This window comes from Triturus cristatus, chromosome 8, assembly GCF_964204655.1.
Source record: "Triturus cristatus chromosome 8, aTriCri1.1, whole genome shotgun sequence".
NCBI classification, from domain to species: domain Eukaryota; kingdom Metazoa; phylum Chordata; class Amphibia; order Caudata; family Salamandridae; genus Triturus; species Triturus cristatus.
The window spans coordinates 1,395,827,513-1,395,847,932 of NC_140591.1; positions in this window are offsets into that span (position 1 = coordinate 1,395,827,513).

A 20,420-nucleotide genomic window follows, 5' to 3' on the forward strand; every position below is an offset into this window, starting at 1 on the left:
GGTTTCAAACCTTTGAGGGGATCTTCACTGATGGGTTCTCTATGTTCTACTACGTTGGCAAAGTAGTGTCTCAGTCGAAGTTTTCTCATGAGCTTAAAGAAGCTTATCTCTGTCTCTAATAGGTTGGTCTGTGTTGTTGGAACGAAGGAGGTTCCTTTTTGTAATACATTAGATTCAATTTTGGTGAGCTGGTAATCTGAGATATTAATGATTAATTCGTTTTCGCCCCCCCCTTTCTTCTGTTTGTTTAGTTTGGTGGTTGTCATCCGTGTTTGAGGTGGTGCGTTTGTTTTTTCTTTGACTCCTCCTGGGTCTTCCTCGTCGTTTGTGCCTACCTCTAAAAAAGGAACCGATGTGGATGTTTCTGGGTGAGAAGTTGAAGGAATGTTAGATTCTGTGGATTTTCTAGTGATATTTGAGGCTTCTCCTTCTGATGAAGATGTATCTGTATTTGTGTTGTATGGTTTATTCTGTCTTCTTTTGGCGTATATATCCGCCCACGTGTAAACTTCTCCCAGTTTGTAGTCAACGGTATCTCTTCTATATTTACGGATTTTTCTTTCATTGATTTCTTGTGTGTGTTTGGATAATTGCTCGTTGATATCTTCTAGTATCTTGTTCCAATCTTCTGGGGAAGAATTTGTTTGTAATTCGGTTTTTACCACCTCTATTTCTTTAGTTAATTCTTCCAATATGTTGGATAACTCTTCTATGATTAATAGGATTAAATCTAATGAACATTTATTCAGTATTGCGAACCAGCGGTCTTTGAATGGTTGATTGTTTGTACATAAGGATGGTTTTAGTGAAATTCTAAGTCCTCTCGGGATCCTTTGAGCTTTATGATATTTTATCATGGTGCTGGCGTGTAATTTCTGATTGATTGCCTTTCTTGAGAGATAAAGTAGTTGACGTACATTTTGTTCATTTGTTCTAGAAGATGAGGATTCCGTGATGTCTTCTTGTATAAGAGCGTAGATCTTGTTCGCTGCATCATCTGAGTAAGCATTACATCATGCTCAATTTTAAAACCATGCAAAGCCTGTCACTGGGGTAGTTTTAAAGTGATTGGAGGACACGTAGGATGCAAATGTGACTGAGCCAATCACTCTGTACTCCTGTAAATGAAACAGGCCAGCAAGGAAGATATACGGCAGCCAGGTCCCTTGAGAGAGCACTTGCCTGCACATCCTTTCATTCCACAACACTGCTGCTGCTTGTGATTCCTCTGGCACCATGTCCAGGTCTGTGGAGAGGGCCCAGCCATTCACCATGGAGGAGAATATGGCGTTGGTGAAGCTGGGAGGACTCTGCACCCACCCCTCCTGTGTCTGGGCACTGCTGGGAGTGATAGGCACCCACCCCTCCTATGTCTGGGCACTGCTGGGGGGACTCTGCACCCACCCCTCCTATGTCTGGGCACTGCTGGGAGGACTCTGCACCCACCCCTCCTATGTCTGGGCACTGCTGGGAGTGATAGGCACCCACCCCTCCTATGTCTGGGCACTGCTGGGAGGACTCTCACCCACCCCTCCTGTGTCTGGGCACTGCTGGGAGTGATAGACACCCACCCCTCCTATGTCTGGGCACTGCTGGGGGGGACTTTGCACCCACCCCTCCTATGTCTGGGCCCTGCTGGGAGTGATAGGCACCCACCCCTCCTATGTCTGGGCACTGCTGGGAGGACTCTCACCCACCCCTCCTGTGTCTCGGCACTGCTGGGAGTGATAGGCACCCACCCCTCCTATGTCTGGGCACTGCTGGGGGGACTCTGCACCGACCCCTCCTATGTCTGGGCACTGCTGGGAGGACTCTGCACCCACCCCTCCTATGTCTGGGCACTGCTGGGAGGACTCTCACCCACCCCTCCTGTGTCTGGGCACTGCTGGGAGAGATAGACACCCACCCCTCCTATGTCTGGGCACTGCTGGGGGGACTCTGCACCCACCCCTCCTATGTCTGGGCACTGCTGGGGGGACTCTGCACCCACCCCTCCTATGTCTGGGCACTGCTGGGAGTGATAGGCACCCACCCTCCTATGTCTGGGCACTGCTGGGGGGACTCTGCACCCACCCCTCCTATGTCTGGGCACTGCTGGGGGGACTCTGCACCCACCCCTCCTATGTCTGGGCACTGCTGGGAGTGATAGGCACCCACCCCTCCTATGTCTGGGCACTGCTGGGGGGACTCTGCACCCACCCCTCCTATGTCTGGGCACTGCTGGGGGGACTCTGCACCCACCCCTCCTGTGTCTGGGCACTGCTGGGAGGACTCTGCACCCACCCCTCCTATGTCTGGGCACTGCTGGGGGGACTCTCACCCACCCCTCCTGTGTCTGGGCACTGCTGGGAGGACTCTCACCCACCCCTCCTGTGTCTGGGCACTGCTGGGAGTGATAGGCACCCACCCCTCCTATGCCTGGGCGCTGCTGGGGGACTCTGCACCCACCCCTCCTGTGTCTGGGCACTGCTGGGAGTGATAGGCACCCACCCCTCCTATGTCTGTGCACTGCTGGGGGGACTTTGCACCCACCCCTCCTGGGCCTGGGCACTGCTGGGAGTGATAGGCACCCCCCCTCCTATGTCTGGGCACTGCTGGGAGGACTCTGCAGCCACCCCTCCTATGTCTGGGCACTGCTGGGAGTGATAGGCACCCACCCCTCCTATGTCTGGGCACTGCTGGGAGGACTCTCACCCACCCCTCCTGTGTCTGGGCACTGCTGGGGGGACTCTGCACCCACCCCTCCTATGTCTGGGCACTGCTGGGGGGACTCTGCACCCACCCCTCCTATGTCTGGGCACTGCTGGGAGGACTCTGCACCCACCCTTCCTATGTCTGGGCACTGCTGGGAGGACTCTCACCCACCCCTCCTGTGTCTGGGCACTGCTGGGAGTGATAGACACCCACCCCTCCTATGTCTGGCCATGTACGCTCCATGCATACACGGGTGGGGGTACGCTCCATACATACACGGGTGGGGGTACGCTCCGGACATACACTGGTGGGGTGGCAGTACGCTCCATTCATACACGTGTGGGGGTACGCTTCGTACATACCCGTACCCACGCTCGGCGGGCCTGGGTACGGGCCGTACCCATGCCTTTGGAACATGGGTACGGTGCGGACCCCCAATGTTGGTGTGCCGTAGGGGTCCGCGCCGTACCCAGCACTTCAGAGCGTGGGTACGGGCTGTACCACGCACACACCTACGTCACCCCAACAATGGCTGTACGACCCGTACCCACGTTCAGAAGGCCTTGGTACGGGCCGTACCAGCATTGTTGGGGTGATGTAGGGGTACGCGTGGTCCGACCCGTGCCCACGCTCTGAAGCCCTGGGTACGGCGCGGACCCCTACGGCACCCCAACATTGGGGGTCCGCACCGTGCCCACGCTCTTCAAGCATGGGTACGGTGTGGACCCCTACGACACTCCAACATTGGGGGTCCGCACCGTACCCACGCTCTTGAAGCATGGGTATGGTGTGGACCCCCAATGGGGTGCCGTAGGGGTGCGCACCGTACCTGGGCCTTCTGGGCGTGTGTACGGGTCGGACCACGCGTACCCCTACGTAACCCCAACAATGCTGGTACGGCCCGTACCCAGGCCTTTCGAACGTGGGTACGGGTCGTACCGCCATTGTTGGGGTGACGTAGGTGTGTGCGTGGTACAGCCCGTACCCACGCTCTTAAGGCGTGTGTACGGTACGTACCGGATCTGTTGTGTTGGCGGTTCGCGTCATCACCCACTTCCGTTGTGGCGGACGCTTGCGTTGCTGGACACGCCCCCACCCCCTCGAGGTGACCAGGCCATGGAGGTCAGGTATGTGCAGGGCATGTATGACTTGTGACATGGGTGGGGGTTTGGTTTCCTGCCCCTGCCCCCCCCTTTGCCCCTGGGTGTGGTTCTGACCTTCTGCGGCATCTGCGTCGGTACCTGTAGAGCAGGTGGACTGCTATGAGGGCCAGGATGACACGTAGGTTCGGGTCCATGGCTGTCCGTCGCGTACAGGTGCTCCTTGTGCGCGTCGTCCTGATTTCCCGGCAGTTTTTGGCAGCCGGAAAATATAATCCGTGCGGGGTGACGTCGGTGCGGATCGTATTTCCTGGTTCGTGAAACGCAGCCTGAAGGCGTCCCGACGTCACGTCGGAGCATTCCCGGATCACATTTGTATGTATATTTTCGTCGGTCGGTGTTTTGTACGATTCGTACGGAAATGGTGTTTCCATGCGAATCGTACTTGCATTTTTGTAATGTTTTTTCACCGGGTACGAGTCGGACGGAGAAAATGCTCCGTCCGACGGTTCGTACCCGGTTTCTCCAGGATCCGAATCGGCCTCTCAATCGGGAATACAGGTTGTACGAAGCAAACTGCAGTTGTAAAATTTGTCGAGCCCTGTGACTGTGGGTATATGCAGGAATACTTGCTGGTTTTCTTAAAGCTGTGATAAAAGATTGACTATGGAGTGCTGTTTATGTTTTTGTTGTTTGTGTTGCCCACCATAGGTGCTAACTCTGAGGCAAGCCTTAGCAAGTTCTCCAACTGAAAAAGATAACACAGGAACGTCTGTTATCTAAACATATAATATTCATAAAAGTAAGTACTGGTTTTATAACATTTATGACATCAAGGCATCACAATCTAATAACCACAATATTTATCATCAGTCCAACCCAAGACATGGGAGTTGTCATTAATCATGCAACGGAGTCCCGAGGTTTATGATGAAAAGCTTCTTGATTTATTAGTATTCCTTTTCCGGATAAAATGTATTTTTGAATTGGGAACATCTCATTCCCTCCTCCCCGTCCTCCAATCCGAGAGCCCAATACTTTTCCAAATGTTGCTCAGTTTAGAATGGAAATAGTACTTCTGACCCCTCCACAGTCCAACACTTCCCACAATGTTGCTTAGTTTGGCGTGAGAATTGTAAATCTTAACTGCACCCTCTCACCCCAGAGTCCAACGCTTTGCCCAGTTTTGTTTAGTTTGAAGTGGGAATAGTAAATATGAACCCCCCTCCCCATAACCACCCAAGTTTAATGCTTTCCCCAGTGTCAGTGTTGTTTAGTATAAAGTGCAATTAGGAAATCTGCACCCCACTCCCCTCCCTCCAGAGTACAACGCTTTCCTCAATGTTGCTTACTTTAAAGTGGGAATAGTAAATCTGAACTACAAAACATATGCGATTTCCACAATTTTAGTTGGACTGGAGTTAGAATAGTAAATTTGACACTACTACCTATAGGCATTTTTCCAATGTTAGTTGGAGTACTGGGTGCTCCCTTGTCTCTGGACAGAGATATGTTTCTCTGATGAGCTCTAATGAGAGCAAAACATGTCAGGGATTACTTTTATTAATTCCAGGTTGCTTTTGATGGTATTTTACCAATCCAAATCTGTAAAACTGTGCCTGGCGTGCTAAAAGGCTTTTTGTCAATTGTTAGCTTAGCGTGGATGGCACATGCTAAAATATTTTGCAGCAAAAATGGTAAAAGAACTTGGGGCTGATTTATATGTTGGAGGTGAGAGAACTGTGTCGCAATAGCGACGGAGTTCCCTCCCCGCCTACACAGTGGTCTGTCCACCCGATTTAAATGCAGGTGGACCGTTGGTATGGCTACAGTGGTGACTACTCTGTTGCCACTTGTCAGGGGCCAGAATCCTCGGGAACAGTACCTCCCAGAAGCCACCTTCCAGCAGCTCTGACTCTGGTTGGAATTCCACAGAGTCTCAGAGTGGCTAGATGGGGAGGAAGGGAGTTCTGGAGGGTATTGTGGGGAAAGAGACCTATGGGGAAGGAAACTAAACAATTCTAGACAATCTATAATCTAGCAACACTCTTCTGTGCAGAGCTTGGTTCTAGCCAGGAACCTGACAATAAAGTTCTGATATCTGTTCACAACAATATAGCTTGTTGTGAGAGATCATTTCAAGCACAAATATATTTGCCCAAAATTCATCAAAGAGCTACCACCAATTGTAACAGGATTCTATTTCTGGATTAACAAAACATAGTGTACAGAGTTATAAACAATTATTCCTCTTAGTATGTTATGTTTAGAGAAACAATCTTTCTTTATGCTGAGTTAATAGCACTTGAAATATTTTCACCTATTGTCCTTATTCTTTAGCAAAAGTCAGACTGCTACTCTGTGCATTTGACCTTCACCCTTATTTAGGCAAAATGCATCTGAGTGTCTTTCTAGGAGAGTCCCAAGTCTCAATTTGGCCCACAGACCCCCAAACAACAACTTCTAAAACCCAAGAAACAAGCACGTCATACCTGTGAGTTGGAAATGTCGCCGGACAGCTGATCTATGGAGCGAAGAAGTTCTGGAATGTTGCTGCCACTTCTCGTCTTCTTTTCTTGAAGGATCACCTGAAACCGGAGCTGCGTCAGTAACAGGCATGGAGGGGCAAAGGTGACTTCCTTATATAGCAAGCCTAATCCAAGATGGCTGCCAAGACTTTACTGTTCTGGCGAGATGTTGCAGAATGGTGGCAATCTTGAAACAGAATGTCTCTAAGGATGGGTAAACGGCGTCCATCTTAACCTAGTCTTGTCCCAATGTCGTTTGTTGTGCAATGGTCCTTCTGGTTGTGTGCATTAGAAGCAGAACTGGCACCTCTGCCAGACGTCCATATCACCCCAGTCACATAGTTTGGCACATAATCTTTAGCAAAGGTACAGCATGAATGATTCCACCTTAATTTTTGAGGTGGTCAGTTTTAGACTGTTGTGTGCTCATATCGGTATCTGTTTGTCTATCTCTCTTTCTATCTATGGTCACTGAAAAACCAAAGGCTAAAGTGACGTTATAGTTAGGTATAGTGATAATATCTTACTTTGCATTTACAAAAACATAGAAATCCACTGAAAGCACACATGGTTGAAGTTACATTATAGTTAGGTGAAAATGGCAGTTTACATGTAACATTTTAAACTGAAAGAAAATATTGAAATTCACCAGTTAGTTAAGTAACTATAACGTGTGCCCTCATCATGCTCTGCTCACGTATTACATTATTGATGACATGTTCTTGGACATCATTGATAACATCACTGATGACATTTGAAATGTCATCATTGATGAGCACTGTGCATGATGGGGGCAAGAGTTATAGTTACTTGATATAACTATAATTGGTGAATTCTAGTATTTTTTTAGTTGAAAATGTGACATTTAAACTGATGCTTTTCATCTAACTATAATTTAATTTTAAGCTTTGTCTTTTTCAGTGAATAGCTTTACATGTATTTTTTTTATATATAAGTATATGTATGGTATTCTTTATATATACATACGTTTGTGGAGTTTAATTTGGGTTTGTATACCAAACATAAAGTTTCCCTAACTATAACTTATGTTTAACCTTTGGTTGCCAGTAGGCAGTTATAGTTAAGACCTAGTTTCCATAGAAATTGTGTTTTTTGTTTTGCTAATAACTTTCCATTTGATGAATCTTCGCAACATTTTCAAAATGAGTTCCTCACTCACATCTGCTGCTCTCTGGAAAGTTTCAGGGTGATCCGTCAAGCATGGCCAAGAAAAAGGAGTGGGGAATCCCAACATGCTTTTTCCCTATGCAGTTTCCTCTAGAGATTTTAGACACAACTACAGCCCGAACTGCTGATCAGAATGACACCAAAGTTGGCAGAAGGCTACATCTTGATCCAGAAAGAGTGCTTTTTGTAATTTGGTGTAAATCTGTCCAGCGGTTTTGGAGTTACTAAAGGAAAAATATTTATGTATATCTACACGCCAACAGCAACGCCTTGATTGGCTGACTACAGCCTGAGAGAAACGTTGCGGCTGCCATTTTGTCAATCGTGGGTGGGGGGGGGATAAAGTAAAAAATGGATATAGGGGTCTGGATATAGGTACCCTGACCCCATGGGACTGATGGAGGGGCCCTGTGAGGACCCCTCATGGACAAGAAATTGCCCAAAAGCCTTTTTTTAATGGTATGCAAGGATCCACTGATATATTGCAGCAGTTAGGTGGCCCTCCATGTGAATTCACAGTGGATCCACAGATTCAGACACCAATTAAAAAACACATACTCCCACTCACAGACCCACTACAGACCTACACAGGCACTCACACACCCATACAACCCTCACACACCCCGTATTCAATGTGTTTTTGTTTTGATTTGAATTTGTGCTTTTGGCTGGGAAAGAATCCTTCGCGGTTCTGCCTGCTACCTAGCTGGCAGACCCCTTATTTGGCCAAGGTTCCAAGGCGGATTCGAGTGAGAAATTAGAAAAAAAGGGATTTGAAAACAACAAGAACCAGTGTTTGGGAAAAGGGTTGGCTCTTAAAAGAGCCTTTGTGTTTATGGTGTGGAGATGATAACTATACATGGGATAGGATGCCGGCTTTTAAGTTGTTGAAGGACTCCCTGTTGCCTGTGTCTGTGAAATGTACTCGGTCTTTTCAGTATATATTCCATTCATGTTGAAGCGTACGTTTTTATGATATATAGAGCCCATTTTGTGGTCTCAGAGAAATGCAGGAATGTCTTCATCGACATGTTTCCTGGTTTTCTCTATCTGTAGACAAAATTGGGTTGACTACTGTAGGAAGCTAGCTCTGTATATATTATACCAAAGTAAAGTATTGAGTGCACAGAGTCCATTGGATCCCCAAAGGCTTACAGAGGTAAAATACCTTACTCTCTATTTGTGGTAGTGTGGGCTAGCAGTAAGGCTTTATCAGAGGGTAGTGTTAACCATTTATTGTACACACTCAGGCAATAAATGATGTCAAGACTGAACTCTGACCAATTTGTTTTGTATAAAAATATTATTTAGTTGTATTTTATTTCTATAACCAAGGAAGGCCTAGTGCAGGTAAGTGAACTAAGTCTTTGCAGGAATAATACAGTTGAATGCAGTTGTATGTAATTTATTTGGATACAGGTAGGTCAATTATTCAGAAACAGTTGAAATTACTTTTAAGCTACTTTGCAATTACTGTATGATTACTTTTTAGATTACTTTTAAGATTACTTTTTTTACTCAGTGCGATATGCCTAGATATCACACTGGGACATTTCCTAAATAAAACGTTAGTAAATCAGTTTTTGTAAGCACACAGTTTCTTAGGTTTTCATTCAATTTTCCAACTTCACACAGAAAAGCAGTCAATGCAATCCTATGAGAGGAAATGAAGTTATTGGTTTACAGGTAAGTACTTGGTTTTGGGAGTTGGTTTTCTGGGGTTAGAACAAGGGTCCCCCCCGGGGTCACAGATGCACTCCAAGAGCACCCTCAGCGGCACTAGGGCAGCGTGCTGAGGCCCAATGTTGTCCAATGGTAAATACGGGGCCTCTGGTTGGTGGCTGCTCACGAGCAGGCCACAATGTTGAGAGAGCAAAGCTCCTGGAGTTGAACACAGGGCAAAGGGGGGTTCAAGTTAGCACACAAGGTGCACCCACAGCGGTACTAGGGCGGCTGAGTGCAGTGTGCTGTTTCAGCATCGGGTGCCCAGTTACATTCAATGGGGATTCTCCGGTTTCAACAAACACTGCAGGCTCGGGCAGGAAGATCTTCTGGAGGTGACCACTGGTTGGAGAGGTAATTTGGGACATCGTGGGATGCCAGGACACCGTTGGTTAGCCCACCCAAGGCCGTGGGGCGTCGGGTGCAGGGGTGTCATTTGCCGTCGGGTTTTTTTTACCTGCTCCAGTCGCGGTCGGGTGGATCCTCCAGAAAGAGTCTGCAGGTATCATCGGGAGACTCAAGGCAGGTCAGGGATCACCAGATCCCAGGTCATGATTGCTGGGGAGACCTCCTCGTGGTGTTGGGCCATTAGAACTCGGCCGTGGGCTTCGGGTGCAGAGTGGTGCAGACTCGCGGACTTGGCCGGAGCCAGAGACAGTTGGTGAGCGAATCCAGTGCTTACGGGAGACAAAGTCTGTTCAGTGAAGGCAGAGGCAGGTCCACCGGGTTCTTGGGGGCTGCTGGCTGCAGGACAAGCCAGGATTCCCCTGGAGCAGGTCGAGGTTGGGACAGGTTGGTAGGGCTGGGGCCAAGTGAGTGGGTGTCCTCCTCTTCTTAATTCAGCTTGGCTTCTTCGGTCCTTCTTCTCTCTTCTTGATTGAGGAGGTAAAGTTTAGGGTTGCACCTAAATACTAAATTTGGTGGCGTTACAAGTAGGGACCAATGGGTCCCTTCCTTGGTGTGGGTACACCCACTATTATGCCACCCTCCAGTGGGCAGGGGGCATATGCATCTCTCTGGTTGGTTGGGTCCCCCGATCTTTAAGATGGCGGGGGTTGTGAGTTTTGCTTCGTCTCGCCTCCCCCACCTGAGGGGTGGGGTTGGCAAAGGTGGGCACACTTCTCCTCCTATCTTGGTTTCCCGCCAATTCTCCCGCCCAAAGTGGGGGCCTGAACCGGTGGGGGCCAGTTGCTGGGAGCAGCAAATGGCTGGGGCTGCTCACAAGGGTGGCAAGCCTTTGAAACTTCCCCTTCGTGGACCCTGCCCATCCTGGGGGAGTAGACTTGGCACCTCTGCCAGGATGTGCTTTGTTTCAGGACCCCGATAGCAGTAGGTTCTCAACCCAGTGGTTCAGAAACATGTCTGGGGTGGCAGCTGGCTAACAGCCAATCAGCTAAGACACTAGAGTCATCTCTAAGATGCCCTCTGAGTGCATTTTGCATTATATCCCATACTGGCATCAATGTGGGTTTTTATGTGCTGAGAAGTTTGATATCAAACTTATCAGTTTTCAGTAAAGCCATTATGGTGCTGTGGAGTTCGTAATGACAAGCTCCCAGACCATATACTCTTTATGGCTTTACTGTACTTACAATGTCTAAGAATGGACTTAGACTGTAGGTGTACAGGGCTCATGCACCTGTACCCCCACCAGTGGCATAGGGCACCGAGCTAGAGGGGTGGCTGACACACAGAGATGTGGGCCATGTCGACTCTTCACTTTGTCTGTACCAAAACACGCAGCCTGTGATGGCAGTGTGAGTGTGTGTGTCAAGGTACAGGGCCTCCAAGGGTGGCACAATATGTGATGGAGCCCTTGGAGGCCTTCCCTAGTCGCAGTTCCCTTGGTACCCATGGTACCTTTTACAAGGGACTCACATGTGGCCAGTTAGTTACTGATCAGGTGTGCAACAGTACGGTTTTAGGGAAAGAACATAGGCCCCCGATACCTGGTTGGCAGGAACCCAGGGCACACTTAGTCAAAACAGCATCAACATCAGGCAAACAGTGGGGGGAAAACATGCAAAAAGGGGCACTTTCTGACAACTACTGCCACTTTTGTCTTTGGCAAATGTTGGAGAACACCAAGGCAGTATGTGAGAAAAGTGTTATTAATTTACCAAAGGTATCCTTCATTAGGTTATCCAGTCCTATCCTAGTAATTGGTCCTAGGTCATCCCCACCACAGTACATAATCATGAGGTCTGAATGCTGGCAATCTGCAATGCTTTCTACCAAAGGCAGCAATTGATGCCACCTTAACCGTCTCTGGCCAACCCAAGTAATATCTATATTAGATAGACCTAGGACCCTGTCAATGTCACTCTTTCTAGCACTCTCTCTGGCCCAAAACACAAAACTTTGGCCCACAATCCAGACTCTGACGATTTTGGAGACAAACAGGAGTAGCACACAGGTAAAGGCTGCAGCAGAATGAAGCAGTTTTGAAGAAGAAATGCAGCTAAAATGGAGGACAGCAAGTAAAATATAATATAACATATTTGATTGGATGGTGGAGATGTGCAGGAAACTAAAATTAGGTAATGAGTTTAAGAAAAAAGTAACTGCCTCTGGGATTCACTTTGGAAAAAGAAAACGTTATATTGTTTGGGATATTTTTGGAATTGCTAACAGTCAACCACACCATGTGAAGCTAGTATGCTTTTTAAAAAAAGTATTGTGAACTTTTAACCTACTAGTAAGCAGAGAATTTTGGAAACATGGTTACGAGGAAAACTGAGCTAAAAGTGTGTGATGGAGAAGGGAACAAAAGAGACTGCAGGGTGAAACTGAAAAGCAGAATTGTGTACAAAAATTGCTCGGTAGGGAGTGTGTGTATTGTAATTGACAATATTTTTTAAATGAAACATAAATGAAAAGCATTAAAAGCAGATTGTTGAATGTTTTTTAGGGCTTTTGTGTGGATGGTGGATCCGGTGAGCTGCGAAAAATTTCCCAAATTGGGCTTCTTCACATGGAACGGGTTAAAAACTAGTCACCATATAGAAGTGGTATAACAAAAGTAAAAGATGTAAGGAAGTCTGTGATTTTCTAAGTACAAGAGTATGAGTAAGAGCACATGGGGAAGAGTAACCATTTTACACACTTTTCTACTGAGTGGAGCAGGATTTCCATAGTTCTGACTTGAGATTTGCAGTGGAAAACAGATGTTAACAGATATTACAATTAAAGTTGGACAACAGCAAAGAGATGTTACAGGTATGCTCATTAGGTTGTACTATAAAAAGTATATTTTAAAAATTTAGTATATATAAGCTGAAAGAGAATGTGTAGCTTTTAGACACAGCAACACAAAAAGATGATAGACGGAATGTTGAACATTGCCAAACATTCACCCCTAGTCACAGATCTGGGTTTAATTCATTTTTATTTTGCTCGCCACACCACTCCAGTTTAGACCCAGCCATATGCAAATCAGCCTTGACCCTGTTCCACATGGGAACAGTCCAGCCCGAACTGCCAGGCCAGGCCCTCCCTGGACCAGAAAACAAGCATGGACCTGTTTTGGGGCATCACCCCTCATCAGCCAGGCTAGCTTGAAACCAGTGGCGTAGCGAGCACAGGACCCACTTCAGGGCCTATCCATCACACTGAGGGTGAAAATGCAACACAAATAGATGATGGCCGAAATTTTGAAGATTGTCAAACATTCACCCCCAGTCACAGATCTGGGTTTAATCCATTGTTATTTTGCTCACCATGCCAATCAAGTTTGTACCCAGCCATTCGATGGATTAAACCCAGGTCTTTGTGACTGGGGGTGAATGTTTGCATTGTTCAGCATTCCGCCCATCAATTGTTCCTTTTGCTTTTAGCTCATAGACACTACAACAAATGGCAACATAGAAGGAAGCTAAACTTATAGTGAGCAGCAAAGGAGGAAAATTAATTGCTATACTGAAAATATGTTTTTTTATTAAGTCAGTGTGAATCAATGTGTTAGAAATATGATGTGGGTGTTTGCTTATAGTATGTAATTTAATAGTTTGTATCACACAGTCAGGCAGGCACTTACACATCCAGTTACACTCCCACAAAAGCACTTGTGTACCCACCACTCATATAGCCAGACAGTGACTAATGCACTCAGTCACACAACCATAACACCATTCACATACCCATTCACTCACCTATACATCCACTTACAGTCATTCACACACCCATACAGTCACTGTCAGACCCACTCACAAACCTATGCAACCATCAATGAACCCAGGACTCAGACAGTCAGTTACATACACACACACCCATACACCCACTCATACAGCCACTCACACACCTATTTACAAAACCATACAACCACTCACACATCTGGTCACACAGCGACAGAGGCACTTAAACACACATTCAGACACCCACACAGCACTTATGTATACACCACAAATACAGCCACTTGCACACAGTTACACACTTAAACACCCACTAACAGCCAGTTACCAATCTATACATCCACTTATATACCCATTTATACACCCATAGTCACTAACACACTCAGTCACACACCAACACAGCTACTTACATATCTAGTGACATACCCACAGAGGCACTGATACGCTCACTCACATATCCACTCAACCACTCACACACCCAGTCACCCACCCATGAAGCTACTCATATACCCATTTATAAACCCATATTCAGACACTTACACAGCCTTTTACACACTGATATAACCACTTATGTAGCTACTCACTTGCTTATAGTATGTAATCTAATAGTATAGAGGAATGGAAGATGAAAGAATGAGGTGGAAAATATTAAGAATTATTCACCTTGACTATAAGCTGGGCAACAGATGACATATTTAGTGCAACTGGCATAAGGCATTTGCTATAATGAGTGACCATGTCTTTCAGTTTTGGTGAAATAGCGGAGATGGTAAGTATCTGGTCAGGGTCCCACAGATGGTCCAACTGCTGATGATGATGCAACACCTTCCCTCTCTCTTATCATCCTCTGATACATTCTTATATGTATGGTATCCGATAGAGACTTCAAACCGCAGATTCCTTACCTTTGAATTTCCCAAGCAGTAGACTGGATCCGGAAGACTTTTCGAACAGTACTCCTGTGCACCGGTAGGTGGCGTCTGTGACTTCCGTGCCGGAGTGACGTTGGGGTACCGATATAGGCACCACCCAGTTCTTTTGTTTCCGCACCAGTCAGCACTGATCTCGAGAAGAGCTACCCCTCTGTCATTTTTTAACAGAAATGTTGTGACTTTTTGTCGACTGTGTTTTGAGATTTCCTCCTGGGGTGTTGAGGATGTCATCACGTAGGACACACCATAACACATAACATGTGCATTTGTAAAGCGCATGTTCAGTGCAAAGGGTGTCTTGGAGCTGAAAAACAGATGTTTATTGTTACCCAACTCACTGGTACTCATTTTATTGACCTCAGAAAGATGAAAGGCTGAGTGAACCTGCCGGGATTTGAACCTGTGACCATGATATCAAACACAGGCCCCTACAGTGGAGAAGTGTGGCTCAATGATTAGAGCGGCAGACCCTGATGCAGAAGTCTAGCCCGGGACCAGGGTTCAATTCCCTTCCTCGGCGGGTCTTGGGCTCAAAAAATTCCACGGACCTGATAATTCTTGCCTCGGTGCCATTCCGATCATGGAGTCCCACTCTGCAACTCTGGGCAATAGCTTGCTTAATCTCCACAACGGCCCCCACAACGCTAAGGATGCCTGGCCTCCACCTTGGGGGTGCCCAGGAGTGGATGCCTCACAGGGAAAGCCAGGATGGGTTCCACAGCGGTATTCGTACAAGCGCCTTGAGACCCTTGCGGGTGAGTAGTGCGCTATACAAGTATCAAATTTACATTTTACAGTTACATTTTTACAGTGGACGCATTAGTCCACCAAGGCACCAGCCCTGGTTTTAAGCCCTGCAAAGCCTGTCACCAGGCGATGTTGGTGATGGTTCCGTACCATGTTTGTCTGTGGTGCCTGGAGCATGACCACCACACAAAGTCGTGCTCCAATTGCCGGGCCATGTCGTCAAAGGCTTTGAGGGAGCAGTCCCTGAAGCTGCTAGCGGCTCAGTACACAACTCAGTTGAAGTCGAGGTCCTGGTCAAGAGGAACGTCCTGGGATCGTTCACAGAGTCTGGAATCCTTTTCGTCCCATTCAAGACATTCAGGTAAGATACACAAGAAGAATAGTAAGAAATCAAAGCGCTATTCGACTTCTCCTCACCCGTCGGCCGACGTGAAGATGGAGCATCAGCATCTGAGGCCTGGTTCTTTCGAGCCTGTGCCTGAGTCAACTCCATGCCTCCAGGAATATTCGGATTATCCAAATATCTCCGAACCCCTACTCCCATTCAATGAGGCACTCACAAACGTCCGTCTTGGAACCTGGTCCAAACCCAGCACAGGGGCTCCTGTGAATAGGACGATTGCCCATTGCCACCACCCCACTCCTGATGAACCAAACTTCCTCACCCAACACCCTACTGAGGAGAGCTTGGTGGTCTAAGCTTCCACATCCCAGGGCTTATTCCCTACCGCACCTCGGGACAGGGAATCCAAGAGGTTGGACTCCTTGAGGAACAAAATATTTTCTTCCACCAGCCTGGTGTTTCGGTCTGTTAACATCGCATGCCTATTGGGTTGCTATTCCCACAAGCTGTGGGATATGGTTGCACAAGTGCTGTCGCAGGTCCTGGAGGAGGCACAGGCCATTCTCTCCCAAGCTGTTAGATGAGAGAGACACAGCACAGTTCACGATCCGTTGTGGTCTGGATAGACTGACATGCTAGGCACAACAGTTTACTCAATGGTGGGCCTGAGAGGCCACACCTGGCTGAGAATGATTTGCTTCTCTGGGATGTCCAAGCTTTGCTTTTGGACATGCCCTTCGATGGCACTCAGCTCTTCGTAGACAAGGCAAACATGGCAGGTTACGGCCAAGTCCTTAGGTTTCTGGGCTGCCACACGTCATCCCCAGTCTGCTTTTTGCTCCTTTCATGGCTACGGAAGGGGGTTTCAACTGTGCCAACCCTATCCCAACAACGAGCTGCACAAGCTTCCCAACCCCTGTGTGGATGAGGGTGCAGTTCTTACCGGCCTCCTGGTTCGGGTAGCCAGATATCTGGTCCAGCCACCACCCCTGCAGATGCAGCCTCCAAACCTTTCTAATCTTGGCTTTTTAGATCATGGGTTTCCAGTTGGTGGCAGGATGAGCCATCACCTCCACCACTTGCAGTCTATAACATTGGACAGCTGGGTTTTGCGGAATGTCGGAAGGGACTACTCCCTCCCCTTTGAGACCACCCCTTCTTCCATGTCTCCACCTTACGACCAACTGACAGAGGATCCTCTGTCCTTTCTCCACGAGTAAGTCATGACTCTCTTAACCAAGGGAGCCATAGTGATGGTTACAGGACCAGACGTAGGCTGTGGTTGTTATTCCTGCTACTTTCTGGTCCTCAAAAAGGACAAGGGCCTTTATCCTAACCTGGACCTCCAAGCCCTCAACCTCTTCCTCAAAAAGGAGAAATTCCGCTCCGGTTGACGGAAGGGTCGTTTAAATACTTAGGCATATATATTACAGCGGATCAGGCGGAATTTTTCCGGCGGAATTTGCGGCCCCCTATGGACCGCCTCAAATGGGATGTACATCACAGGGGAGCGCTGCCGCTAACCCTGTTTGGGAGGGCGGCGCTCTTCAAAATGATGGCTCTGCCTCGGTTTTTATACGTGCTGGAAAATACGCTGTATCAGGTGCCACCGGCCTACTTTCATGCCATTGCAGCACAGGTCACTAGTCTCCTATGGGGTAACGGGCCGGCACGAACTGCGCAGTCTAAACTAGTCCGCGGTTGGTATGATGGGGGGATTGTGCTCCCCAATGTCCAACTTTATTACTGGGCGTCACAGCTCAAGGTAGTCAATCAATGGCTCCACGCGCCACAGTCTGACGCAGCATTTAAGGCGGACAGGGACATATTGGGCACGAGGGGTATGCTGTCGCCCTTATATGACGGAAGATTGGCCCCGGAGTTAATTGGCCCTCTGAGACAGACCGTAGTCATCTGGCATGCGGCCCAGGCCAAACTGGGGTGGCGGGGGGTTCTGACCCAGCTCACGCCTCTATGGGACACAAAGCGGTTGGGGCGGCTCAGGAATAGCAGGGCCTTTGATGGCTGGGACAGCATCGGGATCTCGGTGGTAGGCGACATGTGGCAGAAAGGGGCAGTGGTCCCATTCACACTCCTGCAACAACAATACGAACTAGCGCCCTCGGAATGGTTTTGCTATAAGCAGATTAAACATGCCCTGGTATCAAAGTTGGCACCCGGTGAGGAGGTTCCGGAGGCATCTCCCCTGGAGGACAGGTTGCTGACGGATTATATGCCAAAGAAGGCCACGTCTCTCACATACCGCAAGCTTGTAAACAACCTGCCAGACCCAATGGGAACCCTGCGGGAGAAATGGGCCGGTGATGTAGGCGAGTTGATGATCCGGAATGGCGGGAGGCGCTAGCTTCGCCGCGTGAGGCAGGTATACCCTCGAGGCTACGGCTGGTACAGCTCCGGATTCTGCACCGCTCATACTACACCAGACACACGCTACATAAAATGGGTAGAGCGCCGCACCCATTCTGTCTGCGTGGCTGCGGGGAGGAGGGTACCTTCTTTCACACCATCTGGGATTGCCCCATAATTCAAGACTACTGGAGGCGGGTGATGCGGACGATGTCACAGTCAGGGGGGGGTGTCGTTGGTGCCAGAGCCCAGGCGCTGTTTGTTAAATGTGTGGGAACCTAATGACCTCAACCGCCAGGCTCAGGGCTGGGCCACGCTGGGGATGGTGACAGCTAAGCGGAACATAGCCCAAAAATGGGGGGCGGTGGAGGCACCGTCGCTGTCCGCATGGGGAAGGGACATGGATGCAGCCATGCTGGCTGAGCGATCAACATTCATCAGGCGGGGATGCCCCCACAAATGGGATAAGGTATGGGGGGCATGGAATAAATTTAGAGGAGGCATATGCGACCCACCGCCAGTGCAGGATGATGATACCTCTGACTCAGACTGATGGGGAAGGCTTGGGGGCGGGAATGTGGGGTGTCACTATCGAAAATGTAAAACTGTGTAGGAATGGTTCCAACTGCTTGGATGTAAAATTGTGTGCTGTACTGCCAAGTGATACGGGAAAACTGTACAATCAAATGTCGCTTTGTTTTGTTCTAAGGAAAACAATAAAAATCTCCCCCCCCCCCCCCAAAAAAAAAGGAGAAATTCAAGATGCCCGCACTTGCTTGGGTGTTGTCTGCCCTGGATCCAGAAGACTGGATGGTAGAGTTGGACTTGCAGGAAGCCTATTTTCATATCCCGTACTGCCTGCCCACCGACGTTATCTGTGGTTCACAGTAGGCCACAAGCACTTTCAGTTCACTGTGCTCCCTCTTGGTCTTACCAGCACCACTTGGGCGTTCACAAAATGGATGTCAGTGGTTGCGGCTCATCTGCAGAGATCATGGGTGTCAGTCGTTCCCTATGTCGACAACTGGCAGTCATCTCCCACCTCCAGGCTACGGTGGACCTCCTACATTCACTGAGGTTCACTATCAACGTGCCGAAGTCACACCTGACTCCCTCTCAGAATCTCCCTTTCATCGGAGCTGTTATGGACACAATGCAGTTTCTGGCTAATCCTCCAGAGTGGCGAATCCAGGATATTTAGGCTATGATTCCAGTGTTTCAGGTTCTATCCTGGATTTCAATGAGAAATCCTGGGCCTCATGGGCTCACACATGCCCAGTGGTATGTGCGGGCTCTGCAGTGGGACCTGAAGTTCCATTGGGTGCAGCATCAGGGGAATCTCTCCAACATGGATCTTGTAGGGACCTGCAAAGGCTCTTCAGAGGTGGCTTACCAACCACGATTGGGCCAGAGGCAGACCCCTCTCTCTTCCCAACCAGATCTCACAGTAGTGACAGATGCATCATTCCTTGGATGGGGCAGCCATCTGGGAGAGGTGGAGATCAGAGGAATCTGGTCTCTGGTGGAATCCAAACTCCACATCAATCTACTGGAGCTCCGAGTGATCCAACTGACATTGAAAGCCTTTCTACCCTCCATCAAGGGAAGGCTAGTACAGGTGTTCACGGACAATATCACCGCTAAATAGCACTACAACAAACAGGATGGGGTGGAGTCGTAGACCCTTTGTCAAGAGGCCATGCATCTCTGGACATGGCTGGAACAGAAGGACATTTCCCTGGTGGTTCAACACCTGGCAGGTTCCCTGATTGCCAGGGTGGACAAACTCAGCCGACGATGCCTAGCGGATCAAGGATGGCATCTCCAACCGGAGTTGGTGCAAGGTCTATTTGAGCAGTGGGGAGAGCCTTGGTTAGATCTGTTCACCTCCTCGAGAACGTGCAATGTCAGCAGTTTTGCACACCAGAGTTTCCAAGGTGGCTCTTGCTTGGAGACGCTTTTCGTCTCAAGTGGAGCTCAGGCCTCTTGTACACCTTTCCTCCCATACCACTCCTGCCTATGGTTCCCAAGAAGATCAGGAACGACTGGGCCCAAATCATTCTTGTGGCTCTGGACTAGCACAGAGAGTCTGGTAATCCAAGCTACAGAGCATGACCATCGGTCTTCTGATCAGGCTACCCCTTTGGGTGGATCTTCTGTTGCAGCAGCTGGGGAGGGTCCTCCACCTGAACCTGACAAATCTTGCATGCAGATTGAGCAGTGTCAGTTGATGGATTTCGACCTTCCTCCCGAAGTCTGCAACGTTAGTCTAGCAGCCAGGCGTCCCTCGACCAAGATAGTATACATCTGCCATTGGAAGCAATTTGTATCAGATTGTACAGAAAAATCCATTGACCCACTTTCTGCCTCCCTTTCTGATATTTTGCTTTTTATTCTTAATCATGCCCAGTAGGGCTCTGCTTTGAGCACTCTGAAAGGTTATCTTTCTACTCGGTCTGCCTTCTTGCAGCTGCCTGACCAACCCTCTTTATTTAAGACCCCTAGTGTAAATAGATTTTTGAAGGGCCTTGTACATATGTTCCCCCCTTCTCCTTTTATTATGCCTCTGTGGGACCATAATTTGGTCATCACATTCTTGATGTGTGCTCCTTCTGTGCTTCTTCACAATTATCCCCTCTGGCTGGTCACAATTAAAACTGCCTTCCTTG